The 13828-nt window shown below is 36.5% G+C and overlaps 1 protein-coding gene across 12 annotated transcripts in view; it reads left to right on the plus strand.

Moving 5' to 3' along the window:
- NfI (Nuclear factor I) overlaps positions 1-13828 on the plus strand; it is a 279859-nt gene that overhangs the window by 196728 nt on the left and 69303 nt on the right. The gene's annotated exons all lie outside the window — the stretch shown is intronic.

Consider the following 13828-nt stretch of genomic DNA (forward strand, 5'->3'; position numbering starts at 1 on the left):
TTAAAAATAAATTAAAAAGTATTATTTTATTTATTTGGTACACCGGTACGTTATTGGTAGGTATAATGTGGTAAAATGTGAGATTTTCTTATTCCGTTTTGGTGTTTCCAGAGCTAACGTGTATAGCATTACATATTTTTTTGGTGTAACAACGAGTAGTAATCTAAAGGACTATTTTAAACTGAGGAAAACCAAGTAACTTCTTTCTTTTCTGATAAGGATAACATGAAATTGGAAGCAGGTGATTGAATTAGTTCGTTTTTGGAAATTTTAAATAAACATAACCAAATTTAAATTTATAAACTTCGTCTTTATTTGATTTTTTAGGACAATTGAGTGAAGAGAAAATATTTACTAAATTTTTGTCAGAACTTCAAAGGAATTGACCGCTTGAGAGACATACTCGTAGCTTATGTCTCCTGGATCCAATTTAGTATTTTTAAGATGGATCTTGGTGAAATAGTTTATGAAGATGCAGAGGAAACATGGATTTCTAAGAATAGGTCCTAATGTTGGGCTTTCGTAAACACAGCAGTAAACCGCCTTGTTCAGTAAACGCGCATGGTATTTCTTGATCAGCTGTTTTGTCTACTGAATGATTGATCTATCAAGATCTTGCACCACTGAGTGATTTATTGGATTTATTAAACTGTTTATCTGTGATTAAATTCAAGTCAAGAAGGAGAGGTGACGTATTCTACACGAACATCCCTTCGTATGTGCCGTATCTTCATATATTCCTGGAAATAATTTTCCCCCCATAATCTTTTTATTCTCCTCTGCTGTCGTCATATTGCTTTGGATGCTTTCAGATAGCTCAGAGGAAGAATTTAATTTTGGGAACAGGAAATGTCTCTGATAGGGAAAAATTCTGTGATCTAGTATGATGGTTCGAAATGGAGAGTAATGTATTTTTTTTTGGTCAAAAGTCTCTGTATCGGAAATATTGTACGGGAAGGCACATTGTCGTGATGAAAAATCCACTTGTCGTATTGAATAATTCCTCTGTTTCAGCTAACGTTGGAAAACTTGAAGATCTTACGGTTCATTTTTGTATCGAAGAAACAAATTCATAATTGACGTTTCCTTTGTTACTGAAATACGTGGTAAAGCTTATTTATGAAATATTGTGTAATAACACTTTACTGAAATAAAACATGTAGCAGTGGTTATATAACAGAGATTATCATCTCAGATAATCTTGGTTATCCTCTCAGTGTGATTGGTTAGGTTGAAGGCAGTTAACTTGTACACTTCTAATAGAGCTTCTGTGTTTTATTCTATTTTCTCACCAGTAAATTATCGTCAGTATAGACCAGACACTAATGCGTACTATTCACTTCCAAAGGCCTCTACCGTCAGTATTTTTTTAAGTTCAGATTCCCGCAATAGTCGTGCTGAAGATGTGGAAAAATATCTTTCCTCAACTTTTTTTGACAAACAGAGAAAATAATTTACGATGTTTTTTCCCCGAGAAATCGATAAGACAGCAATCTCGATCTCAGTTATATTTTGTGTTCCACACATTTCAGCATGATTTTCGTTAATTCAATTCAATTCATAATTAAGACCTCGTGTTAAATTAAAATTGTTATTCTAAAATATCCCCTCAAAGGTCCTAATAACGTAAATAACTCCTGTTAATTAATTACATTCACTCTTTAAAAGTGTTAAAATGACCGTAAGCATTAAAAAAAACCTAGAGATATTTTATTTATCTCGAGGCAATTAATTATTATAACGACTAAAGTCTGTTGTGAGTGGTTTATGTTACCCAATTTAATCCTGGTTAGTCATTAACTTGGCCGAAACGTATTTAGATTTTGAAGTTTTTAAAGACAAAGTTTAGCAGTTGTTCAGAAACGAAGTTGGCTCGAAGCAATGGTTTGTGTATATAAAGAGGCCTACTTATGTCACCTATTTTTTTTAAATGCAACACATTAATTTACTTTCAATCCTTCATAAACAGATTCTAACTCTCCATTTTATCACTGTAATTATGTTTTCCGTGCTTCAGTATTAGTCGATATAAATTACCTTTCGATCTACAAACTGGACGACACATAGGCGTAATATATTGCAGGAGGGTAACGATTATTTCATATTCTGTACCACACTGCAGTGATTTTGATTTGTTCCCCCCCCCCCTCCCCAAGTAAAATACGTCGTAGACTGCCTAATCTCAAACGCTGATTCCATTCAGAGTTACGGAGTATGTGACAACTCTTTTAAAATGCAGCGAGAAGTGTTCATGACACTCGAAATAGGATTATATATGAAATCCTGAAGCTTACAGTGGCCTTTACTGTAAAAAGAATTCCAGAACTTCACAGTGGTTTTTAGACAGCGCCACCGAGAAGCTAACTTTGACGTCAAGGTCGGCCGACCTTCCCGGGCTGAGCGGCAGACTCTGCCGCCTGATTTTGGGCTTGCAGAGAAATTCGCTCTATAACTGTTCCATTTTAAATAAACCGCTCTGCGGCATACATTGTATTAGTTTTTATTTTAACATATTACGCCATGCACAAAAACTGGTAAAAGTCAACAGATTTTATGTTTGTAACGAATTTATTGCGGGCCCATGTTCATATAAAATTTTGAGTTCAGTTTGAACTCCATAATAATCTCATGTATTTTGCGTAATGTTTATATGAAACATCCAACTCATTTGTGATGTTCGATTCAGATGTTTGTATTCTAGTCTTGTTTCTCTTATATATTAAGTATATATTAAATCTTGTCCGTCTAATCACAATAAATTCTTATTAAATATTAAAATATTACAATAATTAAAATTTAAAATATTAAATGATGTTCTTTATCGAAATATTCGATTTACATTAGACCATCATTTTTCATGTTTCACGACATGTTTCAGTTCCTAAAAGAACCATCCTCAGGTGTATATAATTATATAAAGCTTCAAAACGATAAATAATTCAAATACAATTTTCCTACATTATGCTAGCCTGCATTTTTATTAGATTTTTACCAGATATCAAACGATGTTCTTTTTCAGATTTTTATTCCATTTTTAATAACACACTCGATGTTGTTCTGTATATATACATCATGCTCAATGTGACTTTAGTGTGGGTGAACGTTTTGTTGTTTTTATATCAGTCTGTAATGTAAATAACATAAAGGTTAAATGAATATTAGTAAAATAGAAAACAAATTAATATATATATTGAAGATAATTTTTTGAAACATACCAGAAATGGTGTAGAGGAGTTACATCTGTCTGGAAGTATTGCCGTGTTTTCTCTTAATTATTATTTAATCCTACTGGATCATATTGACCTAGTCAGTTTTATTAGTTTAAAATATTTAATATTCTTTACTCTGTAATGAATTTTGTGTTAAAATGTGTTTATGGTAGTCGTATTTCTAAGAACAGCAATTGCTTTAATTTCTGAGAATAAGACGTGAAGCTTCTGTACCATACAAAACAGTGGACAAGCTTGTAGTGGCCATCCGTAACGTTGCATGGCACGCTGTATAATTCAATTCTTACCTCGGTCCAGATTAGCTATCTTACGGTGCCGGGCTCCTTTGAAGATGGCAGTAAAGGTTGTAATTTCGTGACATGCTGAGCTACTGTCAGCTGCCTAAGGACTTCTGTTCATTGAACTTGATGAACAAAATGAAAGTCAGCTGGTTTTTGCTGCGCTGGTAACGTGTGCGTTCCTTCCTACGACATTTATGCATAATATTACGTTCTGTAAGTATCTGAAATCACGATTTGTCCATTTTTATTCTTTATCTCGTTACATTGTAAGATGTCAGTTCATTCTGTTGGTGAGGTTTTCCATTACAATGCAGATGAGGCTCCACGCCCAGTCTTATGTTCAACTGTCATCCTGTGTTGCTATGTGACACGTGAAGACTGGATTATTACCATATGTTGAGTGAGTCTTAGGTTATTTAACGTCATGCTTTAACTACTGTGGTTAAGTAACTTCTCATGGTGGAGTGATTAACCTAGTATGTCTTAACCCTATTTTCCACGTGGCGACGCGTTGAAATGTATTTTAATATCTCGTGGCTTAAAGAATTATGTATCGATATAAAATTATTTGTTTTTACACGAATGAACTACGTTTATAACTTCATGGAATAGAGTCATTCTTTGCCAGCTGATAGTAGCTCAGTTATTCAAGAAATTCTCCATCTGTTATGGAATTCAAAGGTTTATTTATAGCCTGAATTTGGTGATTAACATCCGAAACCTCTCACCTTATTTCCTTAAGATTCACCTATGTCTTCATTGTGGTCTCGTCTGTTCAGTCCACAAAACCAGAATTTGTACGTATTTTTAATCTGTCCGTGCGTATTTAATATTACATTATGATTTTAAGCTTTCAGGGAGATTAATTTTTTATGTTTATCTTGCTTTTTGGTGCTGGTGAAGAAACTGGTTACGTTGCTAGCAGCCAAAAGTAGGATCAACGTATTGCATTCTACGCGATTATTGTTAGTAAGTAAATCATAGAAAAATTTAATTATAAATGTATAATAATTTGTTGTTAGAATGACGACTTTTAACGCGTAATATTTTAATTTAAAAAAATGTAAGTTTAAAAGATGAGCCTTACGGGTCAAATTTCATACTTTAGTTTAATTTTTAACAATTATGTTCTTGTCATATTTGGTCCTTAGAAGGAAGATGAAAAATATTGTATATTTACGAGGTTCGTAATTCACACTCTTTGCTGCGTAGTACACATTGATTTATCTTTGCCCTCGACTTCGCTGGCCTCGGAAACTGTTTCAGAAGTGATCTCATTTACTATGCATGTTTATTTAGACCACCCCTAATGTTTTAAAATATACAAGAATTGTTTTATTACCTTAAAATCATACATTTCAATATAAATTCTATAATTAACATCAGTGGCGACGCTAAGAGTATGTTACGGACGGAAAGACAGATCGAATAAAAATTTTCTTGGATATTATCCATCGTCTAGTAAATATAAAACGTAAAACGACGTTTCGGAGATGGGACTCTATCTCCGTCTTCAGGTTCCTACACAGTTGGGCCCACTAGATAGAGCTAATCCCTATCTCCGGACCTTTCTTGGATATTATCCATCGTCTAGTAAATATAAAACGTAAAACGACGTTTCGGAGATGGGACTCTATCTCCGTCTTCAGGTTCCTACACAGTTGGGCCCACTAGATAGAGCTAATCCCTATCTCCGATAGAGTCCCATCTCCGAAACGTCGTTTTACGTTTTATATTTACTAGACGATGGATAGTATCCAAGAAAATTTTTATTCAATTGACTCTTCACCATCGTCAAGAAGTTTTAGATTGGAAAGACAGATGTTTGTTACTTTTTCCATCCTCCAGTGAAAATTTGAAACAAGGGGACTTTATTTTTCGTTGTATCCAGCTGTAGATTAGGCAGCGTAGGAACACTGGCTCTATTTTTCTAACGCTTTCTCGTTTGAAAGGCCCTCGTAAGTTGACGCACACTTTTAAGACAAGAAGGCAAATGTGGTAATATTTTTACTGCCCACTTCAGCTTCAGACTTTTGCATTATGATGCACATGGGAGTTATAATAAGCACGTACGTGTTTCTCGATAAAATTGGTTTACCAGAATGAACCCCTGTGATTATTTTCACACATGAACGTGATTAATATCTAACACTGAAGACACTTTTATGACACCACGGGTTAAAACAAATGCGTATGTTACATTTTTTTTAGAAAATTGGCTTAGGTTGGTCTGTGTATATTGCCTGCGGGATATTTTATATACGCGACGTTTCGGCTGTTGGTACTGTTGGATTTTCTGGTGGTCTGTCGTCTTTGTACTGACTTCTTTTTATTCTGTGATCATTGGCGAAGACTTATCTGAGTGCCCTACGTTATGCAGTGCATTTATTGGTTGTTGTGTTTTTAAGAATCTGAAGTAGTAATCAGGTATTACGAGTGAATTTACTTCAGATATTTGCAGACACTCGTAAGTACTAAATCAATATATTTAAATAGTTTAAAAACCGAATAATATGTTCATGTTACTTGTTTGTTTCTACGTCATTACTGGATTTCCTTATGTGAGTAATTGTTAGGGCTAAAATTCTCATATACAGATGTCCCAAAAATGTGTACACTTTATTATTTTTATTTAGTGTTCTGTCTGACGACAGGTCCATATGAACAGGATCCGTCCATCCTTTTCTCGGACTGGGACCTGTTCATATACGTTCTTGGCAGATGATCCAGAAGTGGTTTGCCATTGCCTTCTTCTGTGTGTGAATGGAGTAATTGTTGGGATGCCACGGAGAAACCGGGGAAGCCCCCGGAGGAAAACTCCGTGTTGCCTAGACCACGGCCTTGCCCATAAACTTTGTGGTTAAGGGTTGTGACGCCGTATGGACATACCATGTTTCGGAGAAACATATTGTCTCAATTTTCACGGATGAGGATGGAGACAGTATGTTTCTCCGAAGTATTGGTAACTTCTATAATTCCACCAGCGTCACAACTGAGAACATTAACACTGTGACCCCCATAAAAACTCAAATGCCACAGTTTTCTTCGATCTTTGGCTCTGAACAAGAAGGGGGTAAGGATGAGAAAGGTGTTTTCACGTAACTCGTATTTAATAAAACAGCTGTTTTGTCGTTTACTCACTGTGACGAAAACACGTGCTTCGAAGGGAAATAAATCGAACCTACACACACGTTTTATGTTCATTAAGTCAATTACAAAGACAAACATTTGTGACTTATTTACTAGACAGAATACAATATATTTTAGCTTGTAAACATCGAAGACTAATGAATATTTGTCTCTCTGCTTGGTGTTAACCCAAGTTAACGGCGAAATAAAATTTCCCTTTCGAAACTAAAATTTCCTGCGTCTGCTTTGCATGATGAAATGCAATTATATAATATTTGCAGTTGTAAAAATTAATATTACTACTTGTGCTGTATCTGTAATGGGGATTATGGGTGTTGAATTTAATTATTAAATGTCGCCAAATACTTTTATGTGGATATGCTTCTGAGGACGGGATATTTCTTGACAAAATGAGCAATCATCAGTTTCTCACGAACTAGTCCGTGGAGTTATCTCTGAAAGTCAGTGGTTGATGTCATTGCTATAGTGAAAATTAACTCTTTTTCAGTGATAGCGCAAATGGAGTAGTGAAATTAATGCCAGACCCTTGAATAGGCCTGTAACGTGTTCTTGGGGGCACACGAAATAATTTGTTGTCTCGGTAGCAATTCCCGGCGATTGAACATTGGATCGCGCGATTAGCTCAGAGGTTTTAACGCCGGTGGTCGGAATTAGTTTCCGTCATTTGTTAAAAGGAGACGTGTTTAACGGCCAACCACTTACGCCCGGTCTCAGAGGCCCGTCTGGCCGCCAGGAACATGGCAGCGTGATAGTTACGTCCTGAACTTTTTGCTGTAAAGTTTAAGGTATCGTTTTTCGTAATGAAGTTTTAGATTATTTAACAGCGCTTTATTAAATGCACATTTCGAATTTTGGACCTCATTGGATAACCATCTAATAGACAAGTTAACAAAGTGACAGTCTTAAGGTATGAGACAGTGATTCATATAAACCAATAATATGCTGGAAAGTTTGCATTGACGAAATAGTATTTTATATATACGACGTTTCGGGGATTGGCTTTGTTTCCGTTTACATATATACCTAATTTTTTTCTTGTAATTTGTGAAATTGGCATATTTACCTTTCTTAATAAAGTACGCTTACGGAATCACCATGTTCTCTGTCGGTGAGAGAGAGAGAGTATGTGTGTGTGCACATGTGCACCGATTTTAAAAATTTAAATTTTAGAAAAATGACTAATTTTCAGGAAAATTGTGATGAACGTTATGTCGAGGCTACCCTAACCTAATACTTTTTTATCTTCTTAAAATCAGTATTGACAACATGTCGGGCACGCGAACTTCTGAGGTGGCCTTGACACTAGAATTTATTAGTATAGGTTCCTGAAATTATTTATGGTATTGGACAGCATTTTTGAAAAATATTCAACGTTTGTTAAAGTACTTTTATGTCTGTAGAGTGTGTATTAGAGTCTAATAGAGGTTCTGTGTTCTTATCCGTTGTATTTATGTTTCCGCCAATTTGATTAACATAACATGACTAGTATTTTTTTATTCATATGCCATCAGTTTTGATCATTTTACATTTTTATAATGGTGTATTCCAGATTGAAGTTGAAAAGTAATATAAGAAAGCTGTGCACACACAAAAGTGTTTTACTTATATAATCATAACACGCACGACGTAATATAGCGTGTTACAGCTAATAATAATTAACTCGCTTGAAAATAACAATTTTGTTGTTCAAGATATAATTATGTTCTGATAATTATTTGCAGACACGGGACGTTCTGACAGTTGACACTTTACGTACTTTGTATGCATTATAGTGAAAGAATGCCCGGATAAAGAGCTAATGAGTGTAATAAGCACTCACGCAGATGTGTAAGAAAAACTATTAACGAGGACTAGACATTTCATATATGTTCTTGGGTTTATTATTCTCATACTAAGAGGGATTTTGAGTTTTCGCGGCTTTGAACCCAAAGATGGCTACCTTCTGGGTTGCAGGACCGTGTAGTCTGGCAAACGTTTACGATGTTCGCCCTGACGACGGAGGCGGTAGGAAGTTTGAAACATTCGTAAACATCTACCAGATTACATGGAGCTGAAACCTAAAAGACTGCCATCTTTATTTTGATACTAGTTTTGTGTTCTGATATGGAGCCATACGAATGACTGTACTTGAAACTATTTCAGATGTCGGTTCTCTGAGTTTTGGCGATAATTGTACAATAGACTTGTCTAATAGATGCACAAAGTGACTGGTACATGCCATCATTAAGTTCTGTGATTTCGGTTATTTTGCTTGGAATAAATTTCTGACGTAACGTAAGTTTTTATGAAATATCAGTTGATTTAAATGAATATCAGAGTTACCTGGCATTCTGAATTGAATATGTTATTTTAACTTCGTATGTACATCGATTATCGATGTTATATAAACAATTCGCTTGAAACAGATTTGTTGCCTCAGAATTAATCGTCCTTTGGGCCTGATTTCGGCGTGCCTTATCGAACATAACTTTAACTCGTCGTACTTTAATTAGGGAAATCCCCGATTACGACGTCGGCTGGTGTCAAAACTGTACGGATCTCAATTTATCTATATATTTTGCTTAAATGTTTTTACGGATATCAAAAAACCAACAAAACTGTTTTACTGTTGTTTTACAAAGCTTTTTATGTACGATATTTATAATTTAGATGTTTATATAGTTGAACAGACAGTCGGGACTCTAATTTAAAAATAAGTCTGTTAGTCTATTGTGTTATTAAATTAAAAATAAGTCTATTAGTCTATTGTGTTATTAATTTAAAAATAAGTCTATTAGTCTATTGTGTTATTAACTTAAAAATAAGTCTATTAGTCTATTGTGTTATTAATTTAAAAATAAGTCTATTAGTCTATTGTGTTATTAATTTAAAAATAAGTCTATTAGTCTATTGTGTTATTAATTTAAAAATAAGTCTATTAGTCTATTGTGTTATTAATTTAAAAATAAGTCTATTAGTCTATTGTGTTATTAAATTAAAAATGAGTCTATTAGTTTATTGTGTTATTAATTTAAAAATAAGTCTATTAGTCTATTGTGTTATTAATTTAAAAATAAGTCTATTAGTCTATTGTGTTATTAATTTAAAAATAAGTCTATTAGTCTATTGTGTTATTAATTTAAAAATAAGTCTATTAGTCTATTGTGTTATAATGTTAATGACAGGTTAAGTTGTCAGCACTGATATTTTATGAAGTCTGTCACGTATTCCTGGCACGTATGTAACTCGGAAACGTAGCTTATCTGTGAATTTGTAATTGAAGGAACCTGTCTGACCAGTTGACCATCAGTTTCGTTTATTGAAAGCTCATCAAATTTTAGAATGTATCTAGATTTATGCTGGAGACACTTTACGTGGTGTGTATGGATTCTTTAACCTCGACTTGGGTTTTTCGTGGGTATTATGAAGTAACAGCTAGGCTTTTGTTCCTTTGTTTGTGGTGATTTTGGCACCGTTTCTCCACACACAAACAGATTTACCGTGGCTTAGCCATTTTGGTCTTGATTCAGTCTCCGCCTTGTGTTCGGTCGTCTTCATATTAGACCCGGACACAAGCCAACAACTCGACCGTGAAAAATGCTGAATATAATTTCTGAATGCCAAAAATATTTTACCCACACCTCGGTGTGGTTTCGAGGAAGATTTTCTGCGATTTCGGAGAAGGTGGGAAATATATTATTTGAGGTTTTAACTGCGGTGAGTCTGAACATGGATGTCTTCTGGGTTGTTGCGACGCGTATTCTGGTAGAATTTTACCAAATTTTGGAAGGTTCTTGTTGATGAGTACTCATCGCCCTGATGATGGAGGCAGCAAGGATATCTGACACGTCGGTAAACTTATACCAGACTACACAGCGCTACAACCCAGAAGAGAAACTTCTTGAAGGTGGAAGATATTTACACTGTCCTTACTGTACATGTTTGAGTGTCTGACACAGGAATAATAAAAGTGTTTTGTTTCGATATTTGAGAATTGACGGTAACATGATTTTATGAAGAATACGTTTTTCTGTGATCTTACACTATGAAGATAATTTACGTGTTCATCGTCTATTTCCGTAAATTGTTCCCCCCGTAATTTGAAATTGCTGTGGGTCATCGTTTGCTTTCTAAATGCGGGCTTTACTGGTTTGGGGGGAAACATACAAATCTCTTTTCGTGCGGGCTTTATTTCAGCCGAATCATGAGGAAACTGAGATTTCTTTTATTAATGTCCCGGTCTGTGTCCAGTATTTATTTTGACGGCTAAATGTCTCTAGCGGTAACACTTCTGATTCGTATTAGGGATGTGTCCGGTTCGAATCTCAACAAAGCGTGCGTCGTAAACTGATAATAAGCTTTTTCGAAGTTTTACTCAGTCATTACAACTGGCAGCAGGGACATTTTCTTGAAAAAGTATGTAGTCGCTTGCTTCCTCGATGCTATATAACAGAACAGACCCTCAAGGACTCATTAAAATACATCGCCTCTCGGTTGTGGACAGAAATATGACGTCACGATTTATATAATTCTATGCAAACACAACTTAGATTCTTTGAAAACATATAAATAAAAACAGAGAAACAAAGATTTCGTCAAACAATATATTTATATTATTAACAGCGTAGAATTAAATTTTAGGCACGAGGTCCTGAAGATGATTCTGAGCGATCGAAACACTGGCCTTGTAATCCTGGGGTCTCGGGTTCGATTCCCGGCGGTGCCCGAATTTATAACTTGTGTTGGGCAAGGCCGTGGTCTAGGCAACACGGAGTTTTCCTCCGTGGCATCCCAACAATTACTCCATTCACACACAGAAGAAGGCAATGGCAAACCACTTCTGGATCATCTGCCAAGAACGTATATGAACAGGTCCCAGTCCGAGAAAAGGATGGAAGGATCCTGTTCATATGGACCTGTCGTCAGACAGAACACTAAATAATAATAATAATAATATAAATATATGGTGTGTGACAGAATGTTTGCTACTTTATATATAATAACACCACAATAGAATGCAAAAATTAATATTAAAAATAAATGTTATGATTGGAAATGGCACTTGGATAAAGCCAGTGCGGTATTTAATGCCAGCTGTGGTCTTCAGAAATGTTATTTTAATTTACCCGTTCACTATAACAAGCGCTGTTAGACTCACACGTGTCCGTAATAAATATCTTTGTGTTTTAACTGAGGATCTTGTGGGCGTAGGACAGTGTCAAAATAGTAAAAGGTACCAGCTTTTCCGTGCTTCTTGCTAGCTGTCGAAATAACAGAAATAGTGTCTAAGATGTTACCAGGGGGATTGTGTCACAAATTGTGATTGGTCGGAGCAGCGTAAACATGTCCGTTGCATTTATATTCCCAATAACCACCCACCCAAGTCAGTCGATAAATAATGTTGTTGTCATTGGCATGTCATGTTCTCACGTGGTTACCTTTCACAGTTCTGACGATGGTTACTATAGACGCAAAACGGAGATAAGTAGCCGTTTTGTGGGGGAAATTTCTGTTGTGTGTTTTGCTTTGCTAGAAGACAACTTGACTGAATAGTTCCACGAAACGGACAGTTTTAGTTAAAGAATTTATTAACATTGAAGTCTATATTTAATATAGATTATTTTAATATTGTATAACGAATTTCGCAAGAGTATATGGCGTCATAACTAACTAACTAGATGGCTTACCGAACCCGAAGGTTCATCACCGAATTAACCAAAGCCCTCCACCAGACCCTGTCCTGGGCCAACAAAATCCAGTCTCCTTCGACTCCTATCTCCCACAGATCCCGCCTGAGATTATCCTCCCATCTACGTCTAGGTCTCCCCAGCAGTCTCTTCCCCTCAGGCTTCCCAAATAGTGGACCCAACCAACTAGATGGCTTACCGAACCCGAAGGTTCATCACCGAATTAACCAAAGCCCTCCACCGGACCCTGTCCTGGGCCAACAAAATCCAGTCTCCTTCGACTCCTATCTCCCATAGATCCCGCCTGAGATTATCCTCCCATCTACGTCTAGGTCTCCCCAGAGGTCTCTTCCCCTCAGGCTTCCCAAATAGTGGACCCAACCAACCAGATGGCTTACGGAACCCGAAGGTTCATCACCGAATTAACCAAAGCCCTCCACCGGACCCTGTCCTGGGCCAACAAAATCCAGTCTCCTTCGACTCCTATCTCCCATAGATCCCGCCTGAGATTATCCTCCCATCTACGTCTAGGTCTCCCCAGAGGTCTCTTCCCCTCAGGCTTCCCAAATAGTGGACTCAACCAACCAGATGGCTTACGGAACCCGAAGGTTCATCACCGAACTAACCAAAGCCCTCCACCGGGGCCTTCCCCTGGCCAACAAAATCCAGTCTCCTTCGACTCCTATCTCCCATAGATCCCGCTCGAGATTATCCTCCCATCTACGTCTAGGTCTCCCCAGCGGTCTCTTCCCTTCAGGTTTCCCAACCAGTACCCGGTGCACACCTCTTGTCCCATCCATGTGCGCTACATGTCCCGCCCATCTCATTCTTCTCGACTTAATCACCCTCACAATACTGGGGGAGCAGTACAGATTTTTAAGCTCGTCATTGTGCAGTTTTCTCCACGCCCCATCGTCTTCATGGCGTCATAACACAAAATATTATAATTCTTAATGTGGTCCACATCGCGTCGTATGAAAAATTGTACATTCATTTGAAATGCATCTCGAAAGCGATAAGGTATTTATTAAATTTTATCACTAGTCTGTTGAGACTCGGTTTAGAGAAATATCTTATTACGTAATGCCACTGTGTGTATAAACATTTTCCTTACAACTTACATATTGTAGCGCCGTTCAAGTAATGCAACTTGTGAAACACGCGAGTGAGACAGGTAGTCTAAAACATAACTTTACAGATGTTCTGTTCCGATACAAAGTACCAGCTGAATGTGACGTGTATACTTTCGCAAATTGTTACGAGAATCTGACCCGCGCTATTGATAAATAGTTGTTACATAAACCGTGGATCAGTAAACTACAAAGATAGATCGATATTACTATACTGTACGCAGGACAATGAGCGTTCTTCAGTTGTCAGTTTTCGTCTCAGCGACACGATACACAGCTGTTTCCTTCTTAAGCCTGTTTAAGATTTGAATCCGTACCGCAAAGAAAACTCTACACATGGCTATTGTAGATGTTAACTCGTTTACGATGTT

This window comes from Zootermopsis nevadensis, unplaced genomic scaffold (genome assembly GCF_977971745.1).
Source record: "Zootermopsis nevadensis isolate Lab colony 2312 unplaced genomic scaffold, Znev_1.0 Znev_ptg000023l, whole genome shotgun sequence".
In the NCBI taxonomy this organism is placed as follows: domain Eukaryota; kingdom Metazoa; phylum Arthropoda; class Insecta; order Blattodea; family Termopsidae; genus Zootermopsis; species Zootermopsis nevadensis.